Below are 25,911 nucleotides of genomic sequence, written 5' to 3' on the forward strand. Positions count from 1 at the left end.
CTCTTTGCTGAAAGAATTGTTTATTCAAAGCAGCAATTTCCTCCACACCCCTTCTAGCGACTTTAATGGAACACGAGGAAGTTTTCTGACCTGGTTATGGGGGGAGCAGAATCCGCGGCTCAGCCCCCTGCCGGCCTCAGGAGGAGAGGAGAAGAGACCGCGGGCAGGAGGGGCACTCCGGAGAAGCAGGCAGAAAGTACAGATTTCGTACACGCGGAGTTTCCGCAAACCTTGCTCTGTCCTCCTCCATCATTTTCCTCTCCCCTCCCCTGTCTCCGGGTGCTGCCGCGCAGGTCTGGTTCTTCAGTCCAGCTCCTGCTGCGCCCGGCACGGGCTGGACACCGAGGACCTGGCCCTGCCCACCTCATTTGCCAGAAGTGAGTCGGCTTCCAGCTTTGAGAGGTGAGGGCTGGTGTAGGGGGTGGGGGATGGGGTGGGGGTGGGTCTGAGCAGGGTTCCCTCAACCCCCACCCCGCGACAGTCCAGGTCGGTGTGAAACAAACACCCAGCAGTGGGGCGGAAGGATCCTGCCCCTGATCCAGCAGCTGAAAGTGAGAAGCTGATGACAGTGAGAAGCCTGAAATGCACCCAGGGTAATGAAGCCGCGCCTGGCAGAGGCCGCTGTGAAAGGAGGCCACATCCGGCCTGCCGGCGCCTGGGGCAAAGGTGGCGCACGCCGCCGGTCACGGTCAGCTGCTCGTTCCCAGCCGCCCTCTGGAGCCAGGGTGGAGAGGGGCGTCCATTCGCCAGGCCGGGCAGCCGAGTCTCACCTTTGAGAGTGAGGGCGAGAACATCCCTGGCCCCGGGTCCGGGGGACTCAGCTTTGCCGGAGAGGAAGGTCTCGGAGCCACACGCTGGGCCTTTTGCGAGCTCAGATGGAGATCCGAGCACTTGGTGGAACCCCGTGCCCCAAGACTGAGGACAGCCGGCTTCACTGCACTTCCCCCGCGCGCCAGGCTGCACTTGGTGGAACCCCGTGCCCCAAGACTGAGGACAGCCGGCTTCACTGCACTTCCCCCGCGCGCCAGGCTCTGTTCAGAGAGCGCCTGACTCACCTCCTCACAACAGCCCTACAGATGGGAGGATGGGGCAGAGCCAGGCTCCAGAGGGTGGCCCCATAGCACGTGCAACAGTGGGGATTCGGCCTGAAGCGTCCACTGAGGAACTTGGGTGTCTGGCTGCTGGTGTTTCGAGCCACAGGTGGCAGCGTCTCATCAGAACTCAGGCCAGCTAACCTCACGCAGGGAGGGCCCTATCCAACCTGACGGCCTCCTAAGGTTAGGACAGCCACAAGTGAGAGGGTGCCTGGGGATATGCGGCAAAATGGCCAAAGGGGGATCAGATCTGGGGTCTCCTGACAGGATCCTTTCAACTGTGCTATGGTTTCCCTCTTTCTCCAGGAAAATAAAGGCTGTGCCTCCATTTCTTGCCCCAGCCCCACCCAAAGCCCCCAGTGGAAGGCAGGGTTGGTGGGTGGTTGGGGTCTGGCTCCTAGGGACCCCTCCCTTCAAGAAGGAGGACTAAGGCCTGAAGAAAGCTTGAAGTCTCACCTCTCCCTGGGCTGAGGCCTGGCCAGTGTCCTGGGGCTTTTGGCCTGGGAACCCATTGAGGCAGGCTCCCCTTGGCCCCTGCCCAGAGCTTAGCTTGGGTTGGGATCCAGCACCCTGTCTGGTCGCCGAGAGGAGTCTAGGACCTGGGAGAGATTTCTCTCCAGATGGAAAGGAGCTTGGCTGTGTAATCCCAGCAAGTAACAGCCAAAGCTGTCTATAAGTGTCCGAACTGGTTTAACACGTTGGGCATTTCTCTAATTTAGTAGATTTCTGTCATTCTCCTAAGGACTTGTCCTGCTTTTATCTCTGTTCCCTGAAGCATGACAAGATAGGGTTTTCATTTGTTTGTTTATTGGTTTAAGGGCTATACTGTCTCCTGCGCTGGGCTCAAAGGGGCTGTAATCTGGGGCCAGCTCACAGGCTCCCCCGCTGGCAGACGAGGGAGAACCCCAGTGATGCTTGACCAGAGGTGCAGAGTGCGTGTCAGCTGTTAGGGTATGAGGCTCAGGGGGAGGTCTGAGTGCCTAGAGGAGTCGGGGGACAATTCCTTGACCCCAAAACATCCCTGATTCCTAAAGCCTGAGATCCTAAATGGCACTAGTAGATATAAGACATTTTAACCACTGACAACTTATTATTGTTGTGGTAAAAATGTTACAACTTAAGTGTCCAGTGCCGTATTGTGAATCGTATGCACAATATCGTGCAGCATATACCTAGAACTTTCTCATCTGGTGTGCAGAAACTCTACACCCATTAAACTCCTCCCACCTCCCTCCCAGCCCCTGGCAACCACTCTCTGCTTCTAAAAATTTGACTACTTGGGTACCTCATATGAGTGGAATCATGCAGTATTAATCTTCTGAGACTGGCATATTTCTTCTTAAAGACTGATTGGTTTGAAAGGTAGACTGACAGAGAGGGTGAGACAGAGAGAGAGAGAGAGAGAGAGAGAGAGAGATTTTCCATCTACTGGTTCACTTCCCAAATGGCCAGGACAGCCAGATGTGGGTCAGGCTGTAGCCAGGAGCCTGGAACTCCATCCAGGTTTCCCATGTGGGTGACAGGGGCTCAGGCACTTGGGCCATCTGCTGCTGCTTTCCCAGGCACATTAGCAGGGAGCTGGATAGGAAGTGCAGCAGCCACAAGTCAAACCATTGCTCTGATATGGAGACGCCAGTGTCACGGGTGGCAGCTTAGCCCGCTGCACCACACTGCTAGCCCCTGACTGGTTTATTTCACCTAATAACATCTTCAAGGTTCATTCACATTGTGGCATAACATATGACAGGATTTCCTTCTTTTTAAAAGATGGAGTAGTATTCCACTGTAGGATGTACCGTATCTCCTTTAGCCATGTATCTATGGGCATTTAAATTGTCTCCGCCTTGCCTATTATGAACAATGCTGCAGTGAACTTGGGAGTGCAAATATCTCCTGGAGATCCTGACATCAGTTCTGTGGCAGTATACTTAGAAGGGGGATTGCTGGATCATATAATACTATTTTTAATTTTTTTGAGGAGACTCCATGCCATATCCCACACAACTGTACCATTTTGCATTCCCATGAACTGTGGTAAAGCATTTTCATTTCTCCTCCATCTCACCAGCACTTATTATTTACTAGATTCATTATTATTATTATTGTTATTATTATTAGGGCCACTCCAGCAGGTATATCTCTTTGTGGTTTTTATTTGCATTTCCCTGATGATTGGTGGTATTGAGTATCTTTACACGTTTAGATGTCTTCTCTCATTTATATGTCTGTTGAGCTCCTTTGCCCATTTTGAAGTCACATTATTTTTATTTTTGTTGTTACTGAGTTGCAGGATCTCCTTATTTACTCATATTTAGGATATTAAGCCCTTATCAGGCATATAATTTGAAAATACTTGTCCCAGTCCTTGGGTTACCTTTCCACTCTGCTGTGCAGCTTTGTAGTTTGATGCAGTCTCACTTGTCTGTTTTTATTTTCGTTGTCTGTGCTTTTGGTATCATATCCAAAAAATCACTGCCATGTCCAATGCCATGAAGATTTTTCCTTATGTTTTGTTCTAACAGTTTCAAATCTTCTGTGTAATTATTTAATTCATAATGTAACATAAGGGTCCCGTTTATTTTGCATGTGGGCATCCAGTTATCCAACACCTACTGTATAATCTTTTTGCTATTGTGTGGGCGTGGCACCCTTGTTGAAGACCAGTTGCCTGTCTACACATGGGTTTATGTCTGGGGTCTCTGTTCTGTCCCACTGGTCTATGTCTGTCCTTGTCCCAGTACCATATCATTGGTTTTTTTTCTTGTTGCTTTACATTTTGAAACAAGGAAATATGAGGCCTACAGCTTTGGTCTTCTTTCTCAAGGTTGTTTTGGCTATTCAGGATTCTTTTTGGTTGTGTGTGAGTTTTAGGATTGTTTTTTCTATTTCTTCACCCAAAAATGCCATTGGGATTTTTATAAGAATTGCATGGAGTATGTAGGTCACTTTGAGTTGTATAGGCTGAAGCTAAGTAAAGCTAAGTCTTTTAATCCATGAACAAGATGTGTTTGTTTGTGTTGTAGTTCATGTCTTTCAACAATACTTTGAACATTTCACTGTACAATCTCTCATCTTACTCCTCAGTATTCTATTCTTTTTTATGCTGTTGTAAATGGGATTATTTTCTTAATTTATTTTTGGAGCATTTATTGTTACAGTGTGAAAATGTAACAGATTTTTGCATACTGATTTTGTATCCTGTAATTTTGGTGAATTGGTTTATTAGTCCTAAGTTTTTGTGTGTAGAATCTTTAGGTTTTCCATGTATAAGAGCATGTTGCCCATGGACTGAGATAATTTTCTTTCTTTCTGATTTGCATGATTTTTATTTCTTTTTTCTTGCCTGATTGCTCTGATTAGGATTTCTAGTGCTATGTTGAATAGGAGTGGCAGGAGTGGGCATCCTTGCCTTGTTCCTGATCTTACAGAAGGATTCAGTGGAAAAGTCACTGAATTGACAATGAATCCATGAACCTACAAAGAACTAACTATGTTCCATGCTAACCTGCTTACTTAAGCACTTCATTACTCTGGGCCTTTGTTTTTAATGCCTATAACATAGGGCGCTGCATTAGATTATAAGGGCCTGTCCAAATTTAGTGCTCCTGCTAAACTTGAGGGCTCTAAGATTATGTAGCACCTACTATAAACTCAACCAATGGTCAGTATAAGAGAAGAAATATTCAATCAACAGCCTGTTAGCAGCCCTTATTACATACAAGGTGTCCTTGTTTGCTGCCCGGGAGGAGTTTACAATGTGTAAGAGAGGTAAAGCACACACATGTGAGAAGTTTAGTTTCAGTAAAAGGACAGACCGGTGCCGTGGGAGAAGGCAGTGCGAAGTTCACTGCCAAATGAAGGATGCAGGAGCGGCTCCATGTGGAAGGGGTTTCACAGAACACACAATATCATGGCGTCACGAGGAATCGTGTCAGGACTCCGGGGTTCGGGGGCTTTGGTATTGGGGAAGATGAGTGTGGTGGATACTTTGACCCCCTGTGTCCATTATCCCTTATTTGGGGAACTACCCTGCCTCCTTTCCAGGGAGCTCCCCGTCTTCTCCATCAGCCCATGAACTGCAGGTGAGGCTGCAGGTGGGAGCACCACGTTGCTTCATCCCGGGGCAGGCGTGTGACCCAGAACACCGCAGAACACACGTCAGGTCTGCAGGGGTTACTAGGAAAGAGGGAAGTTCTCCGGCTCACCGGGCCTGGACCTAGAGTTCATTTTATGTGCAAACCTCTTGCCACTAGGAGTGTAGAGTCTGTAACAGTGGAGCCAGTGGGAGGAAATGAGACCAAGGGCTGAAAACAGGTCCTAATGACTTCATGTGAACCCTGAGTCAAGCCAAGCCTGAAGCCAGACCCCTGGGCTTTTCAACCTTGTGGTTAATTCATTTGCTTTCTTTGTGTTTGAACTGGAGTTGGTAGAATTGAAACTGAAAACATTCTGTTGAAAGTAAATCTTGCTGGCGCCGTGGCTCACTAGGCTAATCCTCTGCCTTGCGGCACCGGCACACCAAGTTCTAGTCCCGGTCGGGGCACCAGATTCTGTCCCGGTTGCCCCTCTTCCAGGCCAGCTCTCTGCTATGGCCAGGGAGTGCAGTGGAGGATGGCCCAAGTCCTTGGGCCCTGCACCCACATGGGAGACCAGGAGAAGCACCTGGCTCCTGCCTTTGGATCAGCGTGGTGCGCCGGCCACAGCGGCCATTGGAGGGTGAACCAACGGCAAAGGAAGACCTTTCTCTCTGTCTCTGTCTCTCTCACTGTCCACTCTTCCTGTCAAAAAAAAGAAAAGAAAAGAAAAGAAAAGAAAAGAAAGAGAAAGAAAGAGAAAGAAAGAAAGAAAGAAAGAAAGAAAGAAAGAAAGAAAGAAAGAAAGAAAGAAAGAAAGAAAGAAAGAAAGAAAGAAGGTCTTGAGGTAGCTTTGGGTGGATGGAGGTGAATGAGAGGGCAATGTAGGCAAGTGTGTTGGTGAGGGTCAGGGTGCAGCATCCAGGGAGCTGTGCAGAAACTAACTGGGAAGGAGGGCCTGGGTGGACAGAGTGCGAAATTCTCTGCAGAAAAATGCATGCTTTTGTTTTTTGGAGCAAGATCAATTTATTTGAAGAAATCCAGTAGGACTGTCAAGAAGTAGGATACGGGGACCGGTGCTGTGGCGCAGTGGGTTAATGCCCTTGCTGGAAGAGCCAGCATCCCATATGGGCGCCGGTTTGAGACCTGACTGCTCCACTTCCAATCCAGCTCTCTGCTGTGGCCTGGGGAGCAGTAGAAGATGGCCCACGTCCTTGGGCCCCTGCACCCACGTGGGAGACCTGGAGGAAGCTCCTGGCTCCTGGCTTTGGACTGGCGCAGTTCTGGCCATTGTGGCCATCTAGGGAGTGAACCTTCTGATGGAGGACCTCTCTCTCTCTCTCTCTGCTTCTCCTTTCTCTGTGCAACTCTGACTTTCAAATAAAATAAATAAATCTTTTAAAAAAAGAAGAAGTAGGATATAATTGGACAAAGGCAAAGACTAAGAACTCTAAAAATAATGGAATAGCACCAAACATTTACTAAACATCACACATGAAGCACTGCACTATGCATTTTTCCTTTTAATTTATTTATTGAGATTTATTTATTTATTGAGAAGCAGAGTTACAGAGAGAGGGAGATACAGAAAGAGAGGTCTTCCATCTGCTTGTCCACTCCCCAAATGGCTACAACAGCCAAAGCCGGGCTGATCAGAAACCAGGAGCCAGAAGCTTTTTCCAGGTCTCCCATGAAGGTGCAGGGGCCCAAGCACTTGGGCCATCTTCCACTGCTTTCCCAGGCCATAGCAGAGAGCTGGATTGGAAGTGGAGCAGCCGGGACTCGAACCAGCACCTAGATGGGATGCTGGTGCTGCAGGCAGACTTAGCCTATTATGCCACAGTGCCGGCCCCTTGTTGAATCTTTTTTTTTTTTTTTTTTCCACTCCATGGAGTACTATGATTTCTCCATTTTGTAGGTGAGGAACCTGAGGCACAGAGAATTTCCCCGTCAGCAAGGGCCAGAGCTGGGATTGTAACCTGAAAACCCAGATTGTCTGACTGAAACCTGCAATCTTAGAAAAAATAATAATAACAGATTTATTTATTTGAAAAGCAGAGTGACAGAGAAAGAGGGGGAGAAAGAAAGATCTTCTGTCTGCTGGTTTATTCCCCAAATGCCCACATCAGCCAGGGCTGGGACAGGCCAAAGATAGGAGCTAGGAACTCTGCCCTGGTCTCCTACATGGCTGGCAAGAACCCGAGTACTTGGAACATCATCTGCTGTCTCCCAGGAGCATTAGCAGGAAGCAGAATTGAAAGTGGCGGTGGGACTCAACCCCGGGCACTCTGGTAGCATCTCCAGTGGCATCCTAACCTACTGTGCCATAACACCTGCCCCTAGAACCTGTATTCTTAATCTACCTTCCTCCGCTTCTGTCGATGTGGCCTCTGCCTTGGGCAGCCAGGAACCAGCATTGTGGTGGGGAGGAACAAAGCCAGCAGCTGTTGTTGAAAGGACCATGGGAGAACACAGAAGTCAAATCGTTTTGTCGGGGGGGTGGGAGGATGGGGGACTCAGATTTGACTGTTTGTTCATTTGCACTTGGTTTTTCAAAAACAAACTTTGTTGCTGCCCTCTGTTTTCCCAGCCTAGATTAGCAAGTCATTGGGACTAGCAGAGGACACCAGTGGCAGGCCTGCTGACCTCCTGGGCTGGCTGAGACACTCACCGAGAGCAGGTTCCTCCAGACGTGCCCTCTTGCAGCCCGCCTCCCACCCTCATCCCTCCCCTGTCTCTTTCCCTCTCTGTCTCTTCTCTTGGATTGCCCTGAGAAATGGAAAGAAGACATGTTTTTTAAAAAAGAAGTTTAATGAAACCAAATACTTGTGTTTCCAGCTATTGGCACTGGATTTGTGTTTCTCCAGCCCTGCCACTTGGGACAAGTCTTTCTGTGCCTCTCTTTGCCTGATGGTGTAATGCAAACAGACCATACACACACACACACACAGACACACACACACACACCCTCCCTCCGCCTCCCCCCAGAATTATCTTAGGCCTTTTGACTCCTTGAACTGTGTCTGTAGCAGGGAAGCAAATGGAGCGTGGGTTTTAGTTTGTACCCGGCTGGCTGCAGAGGCCCCTGTGGCCGGTATGTTCTTCCTGGTGTGGCCTCTGCTTTGGCCTTGTGGTCTCCTTCCCAGAGTGCTCAGGGTATGGTCACGTCCATGGTGCCTCACACAGGCCATTCACAGCAGTTCTCTAATTCGTGGTCATTCATGTGCAGAATGGGCTAGTGACACCTACGTGTCAGATTGCTGTAAGACAGAGAAGACACAGGCAGGGGCCCTGGGAACACAGGGCAGGGGTAACACTTGTACCACAGGAGGTGATGGGCTGTGGTCTGACTGAACAGCTTATGCCCTCTACATACATACAGTCTTGTTGAGCTTAAAGACAAAGCAAACCAATAAGCAAATACGCTCCGTGTTGGCCACAAGACATGACTGCAGTGACGGTTTGGGCTTGAGGCTATTTGTTTTCAACCCCAGAGGATCAAGTGAGAGATGGGTGATGAACACAATGTACATTCTAAGGTGGGAGACAGTGAGGACTTCCCCTTCCTAAGGTGGGCTCTGCTGGGTGGGAGGTGAAGAGAAAACCCGAGCAGGCACTGGCCTTGGGGATGATGTAGCAGGGAGGAACCGAGGTTCGCCAGCCCTGGCCAGCCTGCCTGACAACCCTGGCCAACCCTGCACGCAGTCCAGCCCATGCTGTTCAAACCACTTCTCCTCCCTGCACCCCTCCAAGCCCCCTCCCACCTTCCAAGTAGCGGAAAAGCCAACTTCCACGGTATTGCAACTTAGAACCAGCACCAGCTAGAAACAGCCAGTATGTCTGCGGGCTGTGCCCTCACAGTGGCGTTTAGATCATTATAATGTACTTATCATGAAATGACTGTGGCTGACAGTCCCACTGCCATCATACACGTGACACTATGACACTTCTGAGATTTCCAGAAAGGCAAAGAAATGAGAATGGCACTCAAGCCCATCTCCCTTAGACTGTTCAATTAAGCCCCGCCCCCCATACCACTTCCTGTGCCTCCAAATTGTATAAAAGGATGGCCCCAGTCCTAGTGGCTTGGAGCTCTCTCTCCTGAGTGTGCCCACACTGCCTTCTGAATGTGCACTTTTTCTTTGGGTGTAAGCAAGTCTTGCTTTGCTTCTCTGCTAACCTCTATCTTGCTTCTCCTCCTTGAAGTTCTTCTGACAAGAGAAGAACCTGGACCCAGCCTAGCCAGGGGCCACCCCACAACAGGTGAGCTCTCAGGGAGACAAAGGACCTAGCAAGAGAAGGCTGGGCTGATGGAGGCCAGCTTGGCCTTGACAGTTTTGCTGAATTCAGGCCTTGTTAATTTATCTGGATGTGACTGAACTTTAAGATCAGAGAAAACAAATATGCAAGCATTTACTCTGATTTTTCTGTTTGAACTGCGTCACCAGTGACCACATAGTAGAATAAGGGATACTTGGGTTAGTATCTCGCTATTCTAGGGGCTAGCATAATGGCTCAGTCAATTAAGCTATCACCTCCCGTGCTGCCGTCAGTTTGAATGCCAGCTGCTCCATTTCTGGTCCAGCACCCTGCCAACATGCTTGGGAAAGCAGCAGAAGATGGCCCAACTCTTTGGGCCCCTGCACTCGTGTGGGAGACTTGGCTGGAGTTCTGGGCTCCTGGCTTTGTTCTGGCCCAGCTCTGGCTGTTGCAGCCATTTGAGGAGTCAGCCAGCAGATAGAAGATCTCTCTCTGTCTCTCTCTCTCTCTGTCTCTCTCTCTGTGTGTGTGTTTGCTTGTATGTGTGTCTGTCTGTCTCTCCTTCTCTCTCTGTAACTCTGCCTTTCAAATAAATAAATAAATTTTTTTAAAACTCATCATTATGAAACCCCACATGAATAAATGGATAGAGTTGAACATATATGGCTGCTCATAAACTCAACAAAAACATCATTTTGTGGATGATTATGTATGTTTTAGTGAACAAATACACTACCATCTATGCTGATGTCTTGCCAAAAATAATCAAAGCAAAACTGGGTCAAGCCTATAGACCCAACAGGCAATTGACAGGAAATGCAGGAAGCACATGGACGACATAATGGGAATCCAAGCAGCAAAATCCATGCTGTGGGAAACCTTGCAAATGACCCAGTTCCTTCAACAAATAAATTCACAAGGGGAAAGGAGCAGGGTAGAAGGGAAGTCTGTACATTAAAGAGACTTGAAAATATTTAAAAAGTAAAACAGACTACAGCATCGAGGGCTGCCCGTGAGGACTGATAGCACCATCAGAAAGGAAGCAGGGTATTATCACAAGAGGCAGGTGAGGAGGGTGGGGGCTGGTGGGGGCGGGGGCAGTGGGATGGGGCACAAGTGGGGTTTCTTGGGTGCTGGCTGAGGCTGGTTCTTGACTTGGTAAAGGTTCTAGAGTGCTTAAATAATTCTTATTAAGCTGTGCATCTATTTTCTGTATTTGTGCTTTTAAAAGATCACATAAAGATTTTCTGTCTACTTCAAGTACGTGCCCCTGGTTCTCTCTCTTTATTTCTCTCTCTCTCTCTCTTTTTTTTTTTTTTTTTGGACAGGCAGAGTTAGACAGTGAGAGAGAGAGAGACAGAGAGAAAGGTCTTCCTTTTCCGTAGGTTCACCCCCCAAATGGCCGCCATGGCTGAGCACGTTGCAGCTGGCACACTGTGCCAATCTGAAGGCAGGAGCCAGGTGCTTCCTCCTGATCTCCCATGGGGTGCAGGGCCCAAGGACCTGGGCCATCCTCCACTGCCTTCCCAGGCCACAGCAGAGAGCTAGACTGGAAGAGGAGCAACCGGGACAGAATCCAGCGCCCCGACCGGGACTAGAACCCCGGGTGCCAGCGACGCAGGCGGAGGATTAGCCTAGTGAGCCGCGGTGCCGGCCCCTGGTTGTTTTTCTATACTTGCCCCCACCAACTCGGAACCCTTTAGACCCTCAGCTGCCAATTTCTAGGTTCTGAAATCTGTCTCACCATCCTCCTTTCTTTGATTCTCTCCTAATTATAGTTTGCACCAATCGGAATGGGCTGTTATGTTTCAGAAGCAAATAGCCCCAAGGTCTCAGTGTCTTAAAACAAAGGTCTACTTTTTCCTTCTTGCTTGGGTTACATGGCCAGGCATCTCAGTAGGGGCCTCTGCTCATCTTAGTGGCTCAGGGACCCAGGCTAACGGAGCATTCGCCTCATCAGGTGCCTTCAGGGGCTGTGTCAGAACCACCTGGCCAGCATGTGCTTTGATGTACTTAACTTCTACTCACAAGCCGTTGGCCACGCTGCTCACATGCAACCTCTCAGACACAAGAAGAGCCAGAGTTCTGTGCTACAGATGTGCTCAGAAATATCTGTAATGTTGAAAGCCATGTGAGTAAAGCAGTCCTTGCTGGGCCTGGCACAGCTTTGATTTAGTTAAGTAGTCTCTAGTCCCGCAACAGCCTGGCTCAAATGTCCGTCACCACAGGATATTCACCATCAACAGCTCAAGTACAGACCGTGCTGGAAATGGAAGGTATGTGTTGTTTACCCCTTACTTCACTGTCAGTCCACAAATCACTACATAAACGGCAGGTGCACATATGATGTGGCCAATAACATCACTCCATTCAAAGTCTGGGACAGGTCCTGCACGTGTGAGAGATACTCAGTTCATGCACAGACAGCAAAGCGTGGAGTTGTGCTGCCTTCTTGTCTCCCATGTGATGTTTCATAAACATGGACAGTGGATAGAGGTGAGCTCACAAAGATAAAAGAGCAGCAAGGAACCAGCAATAATGCTGGGCCTGCGGGTGACTAGAAGGCTTGGAAATGGCAGCACCGGTGCAAAGATAGGCAGAAGCATGGTCTGCATGAAGCCCTGGTGTATCAGAAGAGTCCAATGAGTGTAAAACACAAGGAAAATCCTCTCCGTCGTCTTTTAGTTTCAGTTGCACTAGGAACAGAAAGCTCTTATGGTTGAAATGGAGTGTTTTCTCCCATCTGGACTGAAGACTATTTCAAAATCCTGATTAGTTTGGCTAGCATTCAGGCCAAAGCACTGAAGTTAGTTGCCACATCAAAAGAAAATGATGATTATAAGGAGACGAAGAAGAACCTTTTACTGACAGCCAAGGCTGATTTCCTCATTTCAGGATTGAGCATGAGTTAATTGATGGCAAGGTACTGGAGAAGCTTCTAGCACAGATAATGGTGCTGCTGTGATATGTGTGCCTGGATTCCAAGGAAACGGTGTCCCAGAAGAGGTGGCACCAGCAGGAAAGAATCTCACCTTCAAGGAATTCTCAGTGATAGGTTATGACATTGTAAGAGCAAAAAATAAAATGTTGGCAGCTGATCTAATCTTAGGAGTCTAACAGTTCACCAAGGCATAGAAAACGTGTAAGCTCTGTGTCCTAATTATGCGATGAGAAGAAAGAGGCAAGGGCTGTTCAAACTTTTTTTTTTAAAAGATTTATTTATTTATTTGAAAGGCAGAGCTACAGAAAGGCAGAGGCAGAGGGGGGCGGGGTGTCTTTCATCTGCTGGTTCACTCCCCAAATGGCCACAATGGCCTGAGCTGGGCTGATCCGAAGCCAGGAGCCAGGAGGTTCTTCCAAGTCTCCTACACGGGTGCAGGGGCCCAAGGACTTAGGCCATCTTCTACTGTTTTCCCAGGCCACAGCAGAGAACTGGATTGGAAGTGGAGCAGCCAGGACTTGAACCGGCGCCCATATGGGATGCCGGCACTGCAGGTGGCAGCTTTACCCGCCTCGCCACACCACTGGTCCCCAGACTACTTTTGATAAGTTTTTTTTTAACCAAGAAATAAAATACTATAGTTCTCAATGTTTCTAATGTTTTAAATTGCAGTGTAATAAATAAATATTAGTTTTACTAATTTTTCATTTCCCTTTGCATTTATAACCAACAGTAAGAGTTTTTAATGTTTTGACAAAAAATTTTAAAGGGCGCAGAACAATTGTAATTTTCCCCCTTGATTATTAAGATCGCTCTGCGTGGTTTCAGTTTACACAGCCCTTTTTATGGCCCTGTGCTATGTGCTAAGCAAGGACTGCCTGTGTACATACCTGGTTTATGTGGAGTTAGATTTCGATTTCCTCACATCTGTTTGGGTCAATTTGCTTATGTGGTGAGTGAGGAAACTTCTGGAAAAAGAACTTGAGCCACTGGGATTAGGGAGGAATAAAGCTTGCAGGTAGTGTAGTTTGGAGGCTGGTATTCGACCCCAGTTGGAGGCAGCCACCTTGATGGGCTGTGTGTAATCCTGAGATGGGAAGAGCTTTGTGGGTAAAATGAGTCAGTGTGCCCACGTAGGGGCCACTACTCAGCATGCCAGCCAGCCAACAGAATGGGTCGGAGACAAAGAGGACATGTTACTTTATGGGATGGGAATGGGGGAAATACATCAAGCTCTGACCTTTAGAGACTGAAGGCCTGCTCTGGGCTGGGCGTCTGTGGGGCCTCCTGGGGCCATCTGGGTCTGTGGCCATGGTGAAGCTGGCCTGCTGCTACCTGGGAGCTGCAGTGCGGAGGGAGCCATAGCTCTAGGGAGCAAGGAGGCCATCTACCCCATGGCTGAGCCACCTGGGCAGGGGGTTGAGCGTCATGGTTGGCAGCAGTGTGGCTGCTGAGAGTGAGGCATCCTAGGGCTGCTCGGGTGTTTCAGGGAGGAGAGGGTGGGACCAATGGAGAGAGAGCCCTGCAGGGCAGTTGAGAATCCAAAGTTTTGCTCACGGTGGGGCTCCAGAATACAGACTGTGTCAACACAACCTTATTCTTCCAGGCTGAGGGCTGTTTGCAGCTAGGGTAGCTAAAGAATTTGTTCAAACTGGAATATTGTGAAAGTAATAGGCACTGCTACTAATAATAACATTTTTTAGTAGTTAAAGTTGCGAACAGATGGTCCCAGGCAGGTGATTGCAAATTAGGGGTCAAATTAGAATTAATGAAACAAATAAACTTGTCCACCTGAAGTGGTGCTGAAGTCTGGGTTCCTTGGCATTGGACTTTGAAATGGAGAGGAGCATGCTGGATGTTTACCAGGTCGAATTCCTGGGATTGACACCTGGGAGGAAAAGGGGGAAGGCAAGGTGGGGCAGAGGGAGAAGCTGGACCACCCCTGGACTCGCTGAAAACCGCAGCTGCCCCCCTAGGAAGCTCTGAGGTCAGGATGACCTCCAGGGTTGTCCCAGGTTGAGGTGTGGGGAACGAACCTCTGAGCTGCACATCAGCCAGTCACTGGACGTGGCTGGTGCTAGCACTCCTTCCAGCTGGGGGACAGGTTTCTGGAGAGGGCTGGCAACTGGCCACACTCCCAACAGTCCTGGAGGTCACATCACAGCATCTGTAACCCCCAGGGAGAGGAGGTTCAAATAAATGGCATCTATACAGATCCAGACAGACAGTCATTAGTCATTAGTCAAATCCTGCCGGAGAAACGGCTGCATGCGTTTGGAAGAAGAGTTGACCGTCAGTGAAATTAGTCCCGCAAGTGCTTCCAGGCCAAGGACACTGCCGGAAAGGGGAGTTCAGTTTCTCAAATCAACACACTAGTACCAGAGTTCTTGGAACCACTTAGAAAATGATTTCTCTAAGATAAATTTTCACCCCACTCTATTTGGTGATGCTTTTATTTAAGACACCTATCTAAGAGATTACCCTAAACCAGGCACAGTTTGAAGCACTATAGAGCTATTAACCCATTTAAGTCTCATGACAAACCCGTGGCACGGGCCCTCCAGACAAGGCCACAGAGACCATCTCCTCCCCACAAGTTGCATAATCTACCCAAAAGCATGAAGCCAGCATACTCTGCTTCCAGTGGTGACATTGCACTGGCTCTAGTCTACCATTTGACTAGTGTTACTGTGTCATTGCAATGAAATTTAACAGGGACTTACTAAGCTCTGATCAGCTGCCCATGCCCAGTCTTTGAAGAAAGTAACCATCTCTTCTCTGGGGTGATGCAAGGAAGTAAAATAATAATAGTAATAGCAGCAGTAGCTGACATATACTGCACTGTCACCACACACGAGGCTGTCCTGTCACCTTTTCCGGCATCACACCCTTTGTGCAGAGGCTTAGAGGCTGCCTGGGAGGAGGTTCTAATCTAATCGGGAAGTAAGACAGGAAGCAGTGACACTAGCATACGTGAGACACACCTGAGTAAGGGCCCTGATGTGCAGAACAGGCAGTCACTGCCCGAGGTGGTAGAGAAGGGCCAGGCTGGCTGCAGAGCTGGGGGACCAAGCCCTGAAAATAAGATGGGTATTATGGGGTACCCTCCCCTTGTAATTACAAAATAATACTAGTGGGGCTGGTGCTGTGGTGTAGTGGGTAAAGCTGCTGCCTGCAGTGCCGGCATCCCATGTGGGAGCTGGTTCGAGTCCTAGCTGCTCCACTTCTAATCCATCTCTCTGCTATGGCCTGGGAAAGCAATGGAAGATGGTCCAAATCCCTGGGCCCCTGCACCCTTGTGGGAGACCTGGAAGAAGCTCCCGGCTCCTGGCATTGGATCAGCCCAGTTCCGGCCATTGCGGTCATTTGGGGAGTGAGCCAGTGGATGAAAGACCTCTCTCTTTCTCTCTTTCTCTCTCTCCCTCTCCCTCTCCCTCTCCCTCTCCCCACCTTTCTCCTCTGCCTCAGCCTCTCTGTGACTCTGCCTGTCAAATAAATAAATATTTAAAAATAAATAAATAACACTTAAAACCAATACTATAAACAATGAAAGTAAAGAACTTAGAGAAATTTCATACTTTGCTCCTTGTGATTATTTCAGTACTTTTAAAGTCAAACTTCCGAGGGCTGGTGTTGTGGCGCAGAGGATTAAGCTGCCGTTTGTGATGGAACTTGCAACACCAGCATCCTGTAGTGGAGTGCGGGGTGCCCACTCCCATGTAGGAGACCTGGCTGGAGTTCCAGGCTCCCGGCTTCAGCCCAACTCAGCCCTGGCTGTTGTGGCCATTTGGGGAGTAAACCAGCTAATGGAAGATATTCCTTCCCTCCTTCCTTTCTTCCCTCCCTCCTCTCTCCCTCCCCACCAGCCTATACTCACTTTATCTTTCAAATAAGTACATATTTTAAAAAATAAATAAAAAGAAAGCTGCTGTTAAATCCTCTTCAAACAATGCTGTTAGTCCCTCGTGCTCTGCTAGTGCTGAGTCGAGTGTGGGCTGCAGCTTGGGTAGCCCCGCCCTGCAGCCAGGGGAACTTGGTGTGGACCTGTGGCCTCTGAAGGCTTTATGGATGCCGGGGATGGTAGGATTAGGACAGAGGGGAGAGGAGGAAAGGGGTGCCTGGGTGGAGGACAGGACAGTGAGGAACTGAGAATGCTCGCCTCTTGGAGCGCGTGGTGTGTTGTGCAAGGGAGCAGTTAGCTGGGTAGATGGATTAGGGTCATATTTTTAGGCGTCGACCTCCTGGTCACAATGGGTTTGTAATGCACCCCAAAAGCTTGGGACTCTATGACAAGTGACTGCAATATTGTACCTGGTGTGGTTGCTCCTTCCCTTAATCTGAATTCCCAGGCAACTACGGTGCTCAAAGCCCTCCTGGGAGTAAGTCCCAAGCAGTAGGGACTGGGACCCCTGGCTGCCCTGTTGGCAGCTTTGTCTGTGCCGTGGCTGTAACTCTACAGTCACTGCAGACACCTGGGGCTTCCTCGTGACTCGGCTGCCCTCTCAAAGGGGCCCAACCTACCAGAGGTTCTGGACAGCTGCGTGGAGTTGGGGGATGACCCTGAGGGGCTAGGCTTCCCTCTTGCCCCACTGCCCAGCCCCTCTCCTTTGCTCTTGCAGCAGGCGTCCTGTGGAGTCAAAGTGTCCCAGCCTTCTTGGTGTCGTCTTCCCTCCAAACTCTGCCAAACTGCTGGAGCATCACCAGCACATCACCAGCAAACGCAGCCGTGCAAGTGCTCTGACCTCCTGAGCCCGTCTCTGCCGAGGAGTGGCAGGTGCGCAGTGGGATAAGTGTCGTGGTAGGGTCAGGGCAGATAAGCCCCTGGCCCCTGTCTTTGGCAGGATGAAATCCCCCTACCTGGCTGAACTCGGGATGGAAATGTTTGTGGGACTTTGGGCAGGTGCAGGTAAGAGAAGCACGCGCTGGAGAGGCCCTGGCTCCCAACCCCTGCAGGCGTGGTCGTGTGTGCATTTGTCCAGGCCGCCGCTTTTCCACCCTGGCTTTTGTTCATGCTCTCTGGTCTCACCTTATGGTCCTGGCCCTCAGGCCTGGCTCAGCCTTTCCGTGAGCTCCTCCAGGCCACGGTGCCCTGTGCAGCCCCACACGGCAGTCAGACCATGTACAGCATAGTCTGGGGTTGAGCCATATTCTCTCACTGCTTAGCTGTGATACAGGACACCCCCGAGACCAGTTAGAGGAGTTGCTGTAGAACTCCCAAAGCCGGTCCACTTGCCTGCTGCACAGAAAGCCCCTCCCTGACTGAAGGTGGCAGAAGAGGGGAGGGCTTTATTGCCGGGCAGCTATCGCTGAATTCCTGGGCTTCTCGAGAGGTTAGGGGTGCAGGTTCTTCCAGCCAGAAGTTGGGGCTGAGAGGCGCATGGTCAGCTCGTGTCTGGGCTCCTGGCTGCTTTGCAGGGCTGTGGCCCTCCCTCTATTGGTTGGCAGCAGAGTGCCCTTGAGGAGTTGTGAGGAGGGTAAAGTGGGCTTTGGTCAGCCTAGGGGCTACACACAGGTGGTAGTTACTTGCTCTGGGCCTAGAGTTCCTGGAAAAGAAACCCCTTGAGATGAGGCCCAACACCAAGATACTATCTGTTGGAGAAACGAATGACATTGTGACTGCAATGATTAGAACCTTAGAGGACCTGTTGTCAGGGACCTTGTAAGGCCAGTGGCACTACTGCCTGCACTCAGGGGTTGATTTTAGCAAGGGATTGATTCGCAACCATGAAACCAGGGCAAGGAAACGTGACGATGAGGCAGGGAGGCTGGGACCTGAAGGAATCCGGCGTCTGCATCCAAGGCCCGGTGGGGCTGGGTTTCAGCCGAGCCTTTGCGAAGATGCATTGCCTGCTGAAGGCAGGCTGTGTTTCCTTAGCCACAGGCCTCGTATATGAGGGGTCTTCAAAAAGCTTCGTAATGTGTATTATGAAAAACTGCACAGTTTTCAAAAATATTTTGCACCCAAATTTTCGTTCCATTTTTTTGTGAGCTTTCTGACACATCCTCATACATACTGGATTCTCTCAGAAAGGAGAGGGGAAGCGGCTGCCTCGGGTTTTGATCTGTCTCCTAGGGAAGTCGGGTGGGACAGAGAGAGACCCTTGAAGACATTCAATCAGCAGTCACTCCGCACTGGCCGGCAAGACAGAGGGAGATGGAGGCACAACGTCTCCTCCACTGGGCAGAGTGTGGCATGGCCTTCAGGTGTGAGGAGGGCTGGCCTGGTGCGTTTGGCTGCCTTCTGAAATGCCATGGACTGAGTGGCTTCCAAACAGTGCAGATTTATTTCTCACAGCTCTAGAGGCCGGGAAGTCCAAGTTAAAGGCGCTGTCTTGCTCTGTGTCCAGTAGCACACAGTGTCTTCTCCATGAGTCTTCACACAGCGGGAGGTGAGGGATCTTTCCACAAGGACATTGACCCCTTTGGTGAGGGCTTCACCCCCTGAGCCAACCATCCCCCATGCCCAGGGCCCCACCATCCAATATGTCACTTTGGGATTTTTAACAAATGGATTCTGGGGGACACATACGTTCAGGCCATAACAGGCAGCAAACTGAGAGCTCGGCCCAGCACTCCTGGTTCTCTAGCTGGCCTGGGAGCCTTCCTGGAAATGTAGTGTATGAGGATTTTTAATTGACCTTTTGAAAATAAGTGACTGCACACAGGGAATGCAGGAGGAAAGTGTTCTCGAGGTGTTGTTCTTGTTGAACTCTCTCTTGGTTGCTAGGGAAGGAGAAGCTACTGATGAGAACTTCAGTTCTCGAGTCTTCCTAGCCACAGTGTGGTCATGAACAGCTTCAGTGCTTTTTGGAAGCCTGCTCATCTAATGGTCTGAGTTCTGGAGTGCTGAGTTGCCAATAAATCCCTAGTGTGAATAATGGCGTCCACAAGCCTTCTCTCAAGCACACGTCACTGTATGGAGACCTTGAAGGGCCATAGAGCCACTGATGGGGTACAGTAGAGCCCTGCTAGGTGCTTAGTCCCAGGAGAGAAAGACTCAGAGGCCTGGACTGCAAGCCAGCACCCACGCTGCAGAACTGCAGCCCCAAAGCCTGCCCATCCCGTCCAGCACAGGCCCTGACTGCTGGGCAGGCGCTGGTCTAAGGCTGCATTTACTGCAGCAGCGCCCCTGGGGTGACACCAATCACACAGACAAGCCTGGCTCTCAGCAGTAACAAGCCTTCCAGATTGAGCTAGCAAGTCTTCAGGGAAGGCCCAGGCCTCAGCTCCTTCATAACATTTTTCTTTGGCAATGAAGCATCGCTGCATTTGTTGAAAGCTCATTCAGCATTGCTACAGCGCAGGCACTCAGGCCTTCCCAGGTCCTGGTGGAGGATGGGGGCCGCCCCGTGATGGGTTAGCCCGAGACACAGCTGCGCGGCTGCAGGCGCTGCCTCTCATGCACTGCCTGCAAATGGAGCTGTTTTAGGGCACTGTGCTGGCCCTCAGTACCTTTCTAGGCGCAGCTTGTTGGTGGCCACGTGACTTTATGGAAGCATCAATTTTCAGCTCTCACTAAAGCACTATTTTGCTTCCTGCTCAATTTGAATGAAGTTTAATTTATCTTATTTTTTTTTCTATGGATTGCATTGTTGGTATTGTCTTAAGAAAGCCTCCTCAGACTGTCTTAGTCCATTTGAGGCTGCTCAAACAATATTTGAGACTGGTGAATTTCGTGAGGAACAGACACTTCTCCCAGTCTGGAAGCTGAGAGCTCCCAGGTCCAGGTGTCAGCTGGTTTGTGCTGACAAGGGCTCTGGCTTTGAGCAGTGCATCTTCCAGAAGGAAGGAACTCTGATCTGTCCATGGCAGAAGAGCAAGAGAGGGAACCCACTCCCGCAAGCCCCTCCTTAAAGGCAAGAAACCCACACGGCCTTGTCACGTCTTAGAGGTGCTGCTGCCCAATACCCTTACATTGGCAATTACATTTCAACATGAGTTTGGGACGTGGGGAGTAGGGGGCAAACACTCAAACCAAAGCACAAGGTCACCAAAAGTTTTCTCCTTTGTTTCTTCCTAGACATTGTGTAATCTAAGGATTTATATGCAGGCCTGTGATCCTGTTTAGTTTTGAACACACTTCAAAGTAAAAAGAGTCAAGGGAGGTGGTCAGGGCCAGCCTTGTGGCACAGTAGGCTGAGCTGCCGCCTCCCATGAATGCCAGCATCCCAGATGGGTGCCAGTTTAAGTCCCAGCTGCTCCGCTTCAATCCAGCTTCCTGCTAATGAGCCTGGGAAGCAGCAGAGGATGGCTCACGTGCTAGGGCCCCTGCACCCCTGTGGGAGACCCAGATGGAGTTCCTGACTCCTGACTTCAGCCGGGTCCAGCCCTGGCTATTGCAACCATTTGGGGAGTGAACCAGAAGATAGAAGATAGATCTCTTTTACTCTCTTTCTGTAACTCTGCCTTTCAAATACATAAATCTTTTCTTAAAAAGGGAGATTGTCTTCTCTCTCTTGTCCCCCCATCCTTTCTTCTTTTCTTTTTAATTTCTTTCTCCTTCTTTCCTTTCTTCCTCCCTTCCTTCCTCCCTGTCTTTCTCTCTTCTTCCTGCTCCCTCCGTCTGTGCCGTCTTTCCGCCCCTCCCTTCCTTCTCTCTCTGGTGTGTGGAGGTATAATTTCCTAGTACCATTTATTGAAAAACCATCCTTTCACTATTGAATTGCCCTTGCTTCTTTGTTGAAAGTCAACTAATAGATTTGTGAATCTGTTTCTGACCCCTTTGTTCTGTTTTATTGATGTAACATTTGTCTTTTTTTTTTTTTTTTTTTGACAGGCAGAGTGGACAGTGAGAGAGAGAGACAGAGAGAAAGGTCTTCCTTTGCCGTTGGTTCACCCTCCAATGGCCGCCCCTGCCGGCGCGCTGTGGCCGGCGCACCGCGCTGATCCGATGGCAGGAGCCAGGAGCCAGGTGCTTTTCCTGGTCTCCCATGGGGTGCAGGGCCCAAGCACCTGGGCCATCCTCCACTGCACTCCCGGGCCACAGCAGAGAGCTGGCCTGGAAGAGGGGCAACCGGGACAGAATCCGGCACCCCGACCGGGACTAGAACCTGGTGTGCCGGCGCCGCTAGGCAGAGGATTAGCCTAGTGAGCCGTGGCGCCGGCTGATGTATACATTTGTCTTTTCACTAACATTACATTGTCTTGATAACAGTAGCTTTATTATAAATTTGAAGCCAGTAAGACTATCAATTTGGTCCTTTTTTATTATAAAATGTATTGGCAATCCTAGGTCGTTTGTATTTCAATGTACGTTTTTGAAATTTTTTATTTTTCTTATTTATTTGAAAGGCAGAGACAGAGATCTTCTATCCTCAGGTTCACTCCCCAGCAGCCAGGCCAGGTCACAGTCAGGAGCCTGGAACTCAACACAGGTTTCCCACGTGGCTGGTAGGGACCCAGCCACTTGTGCCTCACCTGTCGCCTCTCACAGTGGAAGTTAGCAGGAAGCTGGAATTGGAAACAGCTAGGACTCAAAACCAAGCACTGTAATATGGAATGTAGGCATCCCAAGTGGTGCCTTAATCGCTGTGCCAAATGCTTGCCCGCCTCCCCCCCCATGTAAATGTTATAATTGACTGGTTAATTACTACCAAAAAAAAAAAAAACCTGAAATTTCAAGTGGAATATATAGACAAATTTGCAGAGAAGTGACATCCTGACAATGTGGGATTTGGGCTGTTCTAATCCATGAATATTGTATATCTCTTTCTTTATATCTTCTTTAATTTATCTCAGAAATAATCTGTGATTTTCAGTATATAGGTCTCACACATCTTTTGTAAAATTTATTTGTATTTTGTCATCCTTATAAATTAATGTCTTTTTTTCTAATTGCTTGCTACAAGCTTATAAAATAGAAAATTATTTTTGTATATTCATCTTTTAACACGTAACCTTGCTAAATATTAGTCCTAATATTAGTTTTATAGATTCTTTAGAAATTTATATGTAAGAAATCATGTCATGTGCAAATGGAACACTTCTATTTTCTGGCTTCTTGCTATTTAAAAGTTTACTTCTTTTTCTTGTCTTAGTACAGTGTTGCACAGAAGTAACAAGAGCACCCTTATCTTGCTTCTGAGCTTGCAGAGAAGGGTTCAGTATTTCGTCATTAAAGATGCCTTCACCATATTGAAAAGGAATTTTCCATGCTGGACTGTGGGAATTTTTTCTTCATTATGAATATATGCTAAATTTTCTAAAATTTTTTTCTGGATCTATTAAAATGATTATATGGATTTTCTCTTTTATTTGTTAATGTGAATTATACTGTTCAATTTTCAAGTAGTAAACTAACATGTGTTCCTGGGTTCGCCCTTCTTGACCATGATGAATTACCCTGCTCTATACACACACTGTTGGATTTAGTCTGCCAACCTCTTGTGAAGGATTTTTGCGTCTAAGTTCAGGAGGGATGCTGGACTGTAAAGTGAAGTTCCTTTTTATAAAGTCTTTGCCCTGTTTTGGTGTTAGAATTTCGTGGTACCATAAACCAAATTGGGGTGGGTACTCCAGCCTCCTCTATTTTTTGAAAGATTATTTGTAAGTTTGGTATATTTTCTTTCTTGAGTGTTTGACCAAAAAAAAATATTACCAATGAAATTAGTTGGATCTAGGATCCAGATTTTCTATTGATGATTTGTATTTTTTAAATGAATTTATCCATTTCATCTATTTTGTAGATTATTGGTACAAAGTTTTGTAAAATATTCTTATGTGTTCTTTTTGTTTAAAAAAGATTTTATTTATTCATTTGAGAGGTTGAGTTACAGACAGTGAGAGGAAGAGACAGAGAGAAAGGTCCTCCCTCTGGTAGTTCACTCTCCAACTGGCCGCAACAGCCGGAGCTGCGCCCATCCGAAGCCAGGAGCCAGGAGCTTCCTCCCAGTCTCCCACACGGGTGCATGGATTTGGACCCAAGGATTTGGACCATCTTCCACTGCCTTCGCAGGCCATAGCAGAGAGCTGGATTGGAAGTGGAGCAGCTGGGACTCAAACCAGAGCCCATAGGGGATGCTGGCACTGCAGGCAGCAGCTTTACCTGCTATGCCACAGCGCTGGCCCCATCATAATATTTTAAATAATTGAACACTTTTCTCTGATATCTTCTTTTCCCCATGGATTGTTTAGATGTACATTTAATTTCTTGATGTTTGAATTTTTCATGGTGAACTTTTTTTTCTTGATTTCAAATTTAGTTACATTATAATCAGAGGATATATACTGTTGCTACTTAAATTCCTTGATTTTATTAATTATATTTATTATAACTTAGCATATGGTCTCTCAAGGTGTGTACAGTTGGCAATGTGCATTCTTAAGTTGTTGGGTAGAGCATTTTGTAAATAATAAGATGTTGATGAAACTTACCAGATTTTCTATGACTGCTGGTTTTTCTGTACTTTGTATTATTGATTGCTGTGAGCAGGTGTTGCAATATCCAGCTCTAATTGTAAAATTTTCTATTTCTTCTTTTATGCTGCCAATTTTTGCTTCATGTATCTTGAGGTTCTAATATTCTTCGGCACATATGCACTTATGATTATGTCTTTCTTATTAGTTGACCTTTTTTCTTTAAAATGCATCTTTTGGGGCTGGCGCTGTGGCACAGCAGGTTAAAGCCTCCAGACTGCAGCGCTGCATCCCATATGGGCGTTGGTTTGAGTCCCGGCTGCTCCACTTCTGATCCAGCTCTCTGCTATGGCCTGGGAAAGCAGTAGAAGATGGCCTAAGTCCTTCGGCCCCTGCACCCACAAGGGAGACCCAGAAGAAGCTCCTGGATCTTGGCTTCAGATTGGTGCAGCTCTGGCCTTTGCGGTCATTTTGGGAGTGAACCAGTGGAATGGAAGAGCTCTCTCTCTCTCTGACTCCACCTCTCTCTGTAACTCAGTCTTTCAAATAATTCTTTTAAAAAATAATAAAATAAAATGCATCTCTTTGAAGCACAGAGTTGAATCTTGCTTTTTTGAGAAAAAAAAGCTATTGTAATTTCTGCCCTTTAATAGAAATACTTTGTTGATTAACATGTAATACAATTATGCATCTGGTTATATTGATTGTATTCTGTTGTCCACTCTTATTTTCTCTGTTCCCCATTTCCTCTCCATAGTTCCTCTCCTCTTACAGATTGTTTGAATGTTTTATAATTTTGTTTTAACTTATTTACTTAAACTTACTTTTTGAGATTTATTTATTTATTTGAAAGAGTTACACACAGAGAGAAGGAGAGGCAGAGTGAGTGAGAGAGAGAGAGGAGAGAGAGTGAGTGAGTGAGTGAGAGAGAGGAGAGAGGAGAGAGAGAGGAGAGAGAGAGAGGAGAGAGAGAGAGGAGAGAGAGAGAGGAGAGAGAGGAGAGAGAGAGAGGAGAGAGAGGAGAGAGAGAGAGGAGAGAGAGGAGAGAGAGAGAAGAGAGAGAGGAGAGAGGAGGGGGGAGAGAGGAGAGAGAGAGGAGAGAGGGGAGAGAGGAGAGAGAGGAAAGAGAGAAGAGAGAGGAAAGAGAGGAGAGAGAGAGGAGAGAGAGAGGAGAGAGAGGGGGGAGAGAGAAGAGAGAGAGGAGGGGGAGAGAGGAGAGAGAGAGGAGAGAGAGAGAGGAGAGAGAAAGGAGAGAGAGGAGAGAGAGAGGAGAGAGAGAGGAAAGAGAGGAGAGAGAGAGGAGAGAGAGGAGAGAGAGAGGAGAGAGAGGAGAGAGAGAGGAAAGAGAGGAGAGAGAGGAGAGAGAGAGGAGAGGAGAGAGAGGAGAGAGAGGGGAGAGAGAGAGGAGAAAGGAGAGAGAGAGGAGAGAGGGGAGAGGAGAGAGAGGAGGGGGAGAGGGGAGAGAGAGGAGAGAGAGAGGGGAGAGAGGAGAGAGAGAGGGGAGAGAGGAGAGAGAGAGGGGAGAGAGAGGAGAGAGAGAGGAGAGAGAGAGAGGTGTCTTCCCCCCACTGGTTCACTCCCCACTTGGCTATAACGGCTGCAGCTGGGCCGATCTGAAGCCAGGAGCCAGGAGCTTCTTCTGGTTCTCCCACGTAGGTGCAGGGGCCCAAGGACTTGGGCCATCCTCCACTGCTTTCTCAGGCCACAGCAGAGAGCTGTTAGGGAAGTAGAACAGCCGGGACTTGAACTGGTGCCCATAGGGGATGCTGGCCCTGCAGGTGGTGACTTTACTTGCTACGCCACAGTGCCAACCCCTACTTAAACTTTTAATCATACCTTTTTACATTACTTTTTTAATGATTGATCTAGTGATGACAATAAACATCCCTGGATTTTTTTAAGAGTTATTTATTTAAAAGGCAGCATTAGAGAGAGAAAGAGAGAAAGGGAGAGAGGGAGAGAGAGAGAGAGATATCAATCTTCCATCTGCTGGTTCATTCCCCAGATGGCTGCAACAGCCAGGGTTGTGGTAGGCCAAATCCAGGAGCCAGGAGCTCCATCCTGGTCTCCCACGTGGGCGGCAGGAACCCAAGCACTTAGGCCATTTTTCTGCTGCCTTCCCAGGTGCATCAGCAGGGGTCTGGATCAGAAGTGGAGCAGCTGGGACATGAACCCGCGCTCACATGGG

General features: G+C 48.5%; 1 long non-coding RNA gene across 3 annotated transcripts; it reads left to right on the forward strand.

Moving 5' to 3' along the window:
* On the forward strand, positions 1-24,421 carry LOC108176360 (uncharacterized). 3 transcript variants are annotated; one of them, XR_016230411.1, is made up of 3 exons: positions 1-402; positions 16,991-17,142; positions 22,411-24,421. It is a non-coding gene; the product is annotated as an uncharacterized LOC108176360 (long non-coding RNA). The 3 variants fall into 3 exon arrangements; XR_016230410.1 differs by having other exon boundaries at positions 3-402; positions 16,988-17,142; positions 22,406-24,421; XR_016230409.1 differs by having other exon boundaries at positions 6-402; positions 16,988-17,142.
* Positions 24,422-25,911: the final 1,490 nt, after the last annotated feature.

This window comes from Oryctolagus cuniculus, chromosome 2 (assembly GCF_051225735.1).
Source record: "Oryctolagus cuniculus isolate XC-2025 breed Fujian yellow rabbit chromosome 2, ASM5122573v1, whole genome shotgun sequence".
In the NCBI taxonomy this organism is placed as follows: Eukaryota; Metazoa; Chordata; class Mammalia; order Lagomorpha; family Leporidae; genus Oryctolagus; species Oryctolagus cuniculus.